Here is a 3,135-nt window from a genome sequence, read left to right as displayed (position 1 = left end):
TGTGTTTACGTCCCCGTAACTTAGCGGTTCGGCAATAAGAGACCGATAGAATAAGTGCTAGGCTTACAAAGAATAAGTCCTGGGGTCGATTTTCTCGACTAAAGGCGGTGCTCCAGCATGGGCGCAGTCAAATGACTGAAACAAGTAAAAGAGTAATTATCTAATCCATACCATCATCACAAACTGGATATTACATTGTTAATGATAATAAAAAAAATAAATAAAATTCAGCGATAATAGTAGTGCTAATTAACTAAATCATAACGAAATTATTAATGTTGTAAAAAGTTGATAGTTGCACAAACTGTATTTGTATGATGACATTTCTGTTACTACAAGGTAACAGAACAGCACCCAGGTAAGTTAAGTGTCAGTGAGCCCGGCTTCATTACAGACGGTATGTTGGTGACACCAACTATCGAAAGGGACGAGAATGCTGCTTCACAAGTATTTCGTCAGTGTTTGGTGTCATCTGAAGTCCTAAGATTATGAAGAAAACAAGTGCCATTCTTTCTACTCTTCTTAAGTAAATATTTCCTTTACCGAGTCACTGGATAAGCACAAGATTATTTCATATCAATAATTTCTGAGTAAAAGAAAAAAATATTTTCTAATTTTTCACAAAAAAAAATCAGCGTAGATCGTATTTAAATATTAATCCATCTGTCACCTAAATATAAAGAAAATCGATAAATAATCCTGTTGACTGGGACATAGAAACAGAAAATCTGCAAAAGTAAATGAATCTATATTCCCTTCCTTTGCCAATCAATTTATGTGCTACGTAGACAAATGTGAAATAAGTATTAAAAAAAAAAACAACTTAAAACTGAAATAAATAACATCCACTATAAACTGAGTTCAGTTCTCATGGGTTCTACATTATTTTAGCTTTCTGGGACATAATATCAATGAACGAACGGAATGTGTGAGTGTTCAAGGACCCAAACAGTTGTGGAGTTTCATACATTTAGACCCAACTCAGAAAAGAAATCCGGCCACTTTTTTTATATTTCTAAAATTATTTTCGCAATTCAGATGTCTATATCACGCCATTGAATCCCTTTGGATTTTCAAAGTTAATAAAATATCAACTAAAGAAAAATATTTCTTTTTCCTTGGTCCCAACAACTAGAAATTAAGCTGAGTGATGTTAATACTTTTCTCGAGACATTGTATCAACTTGCCTTTACCATTTCCTCCACCTTTATTTTTTTTACCTATATTCACCAAATTTCGAGAATGAAGATTCCGATACGAGATCAAGTTTTCAGACACGTTAAAATATAAACGAGCGAGAAAAAAACATATTAAAAATTGAAATTGACATTTGGGTGTGAAAATGAACGAACAATGAACAGTTTGACAAGTAAAAATTAAAATGCGTTATCTGTTTTAATAAGGACAAAGTTGACCAGGAACAACAACGACAGTGTAATTAAATACCTCAACAACGACAGTGTAACTAAATACTTCAACAGTCTGTTGTTCAACCGATTTTAGAAGTTTGAACAATGGCCTGCTCAGGTATTTAATTAGTCATTGTTCCAGGTTAGTTTTGATCAAAGGTATTCTAACTGTGTCCATTAGTCACATTTTTAAAAAGCAGTGAGCACCGAAGACCTCGATATGTCCTTCCCACTTTAAAATAGTATAAGGTGGTATGAAGTAAATTAGCAGCTATTTTATCAGGTCGAGTGATCACACAGAAGCTCTCTCAAAGGCTCAAGGTATTTAGGTTGAAACATAATTCCTTTTACGCCCAAGAATATAAATCCGTCCCAACATTTGACTGGTATTTAATTTCAATGACCCCCAAAAAGGAAGACTGGTCGAGTTACTTTCAGATGGATTCGAACTCGTAATGCAAAGGGTCGTCGTCACTAAACATAACAAGGAGAGGCGTGAGAGATTGGCAGATGGTGTGACATGGCAAAATATCAGATCATGTTTATCGGTATTTAAGACAGATCAGAAGTAGTCAAGGGCTGTTTGGCTTAATGGTTAGCAGAAGAGAATACCAAAAAAATGTTGACAGATTTGGTTTATTAAACAATTAAAAGACGTCAACAATAACATCTGGGATTTAAAACAAAACAAGAACATCTTAAATTAAGGTTTCCAACCACGACCAGGTTTGATCTGACGACGACAACTTTAAATTGACAACACATGAATGAAAGGACAAACTAGGATAATAAAGGATTAATGAGGAAGACTGAAACTGAAATTGAATTAAATTAACTGACTTTAATTAAAGACTTAATAGAGAAACTTACCACGTCGACAGTTCAGAACCTAATCGGGAAAAGCCCAGAATGCTTTGCAATGACAATTTGAGTCACTTCCGGTAACAACATTGACACGTGATTTCTTTGTAAACATGCAACAATTTGGAATGACTTAAATGGGTCTTTATTGAGGAATAAAGAACGATGGATAAGACGATTTCGTAGAAAAACAGGTAAGATGTTTGGCATACCTACACTAATGTGCACCCCATATGATTTTGTTTCCTCATAACTCTCAGAAAAATGAATATTTTTGAATGAAATTTCCAACTACCTTTCAGATGGTGTAGATTACGATTATCTCGAAATTTAAAGAGAAAATTGGCGGGTGCGCACACATACATACTGATACATGTCACTTAGTTTTTTTCCGAAATTTCAAGTTTCATTTTGTAGATAAATATTGGATGTGTGTCGGTATGTCTATGTGTGCACCCGCCAATTTTCATTTTCTCTTTAAATTTCGGAATAATCGTAATCTACACCATCTGAAAGGTAGTTGCTGGAAATTTCATTAAAATATATCCATTTTTTTCCGAAAGTTATGAGGAAAGAAATTCGGGGTGGGAGGCACAGGTGTGTTGGTATGCACCTTAAGCATCTCTCAAAAAAATATATCAAAACCTAGTGGCAGCTCCTAGATAGAATTAGTGGCGGTGCTGCTTCAGAAAATTTTTAGCCATTGTTTTAATATTGTGTAAAAGGAAACAAACATATAAAACATAAACTTGATTGGGTCGCGTTTTAGCCACTGCCTTGTAGTGTGTTTAATTTGTTCACTGAACGCCACCGTAAATTTTCCCTTGTTTTTTCAAAAATCTCCCCATAATCACAAAATAAGGGG

At 34.4% G+C, this 3,135-nt stretch overlaps 1 protein-coding gene across 3 annotated transcripts in view; it reads right to left on the bottom strand.

The window, feature by feature from the left end:
* The window catches only part of LOC106873921 (GRIP and coiled-coil domain-containing protein 1), a 25,217-nt gene extending 22,830 nt beyond the window's left edge, over positions 1-2,387 (bottom strand). For 2 of the 3 annotated variants that reach the window (XM_014921458.2, XM_052971790.1), the window contains exon 1: positions 2,280-2,387. The gene's annotated coding sequence lies outside the window, so the exon portion shown is untranslated. Of the gene's footprint in view, positions 1-305; positions 331-2,279 lie in introns of those variants that run through there. The other variant, XM_052971789.1, reaches the window with a different exon arrangement.
* Between the last annotated feature and the right edge of the window lie 748 nt (positions 2,388-3,135).

This window comes from Octopus bimaculoides, chromosome 11 (genome assembly GCF_001194135.2).
Source record: "Octopus bimaculoides isolate UCB-OBI-ISO-001 chromosome 11, ASM119413v2, whole genome shotgun sequence".
In the NCBI taxonomy this organism is placed as follows: Eukaryota; Metazoa; Mollusca; class Cephalopoda; order Octopoda; family Octopodidae; genus Octopus; species Octopus bimaculoides.
The sequence above is the reverse complement of the archived record's forward strand: the minus strand, read 5'-3'. Positions and strand labels throughout refer to the sequence as shown.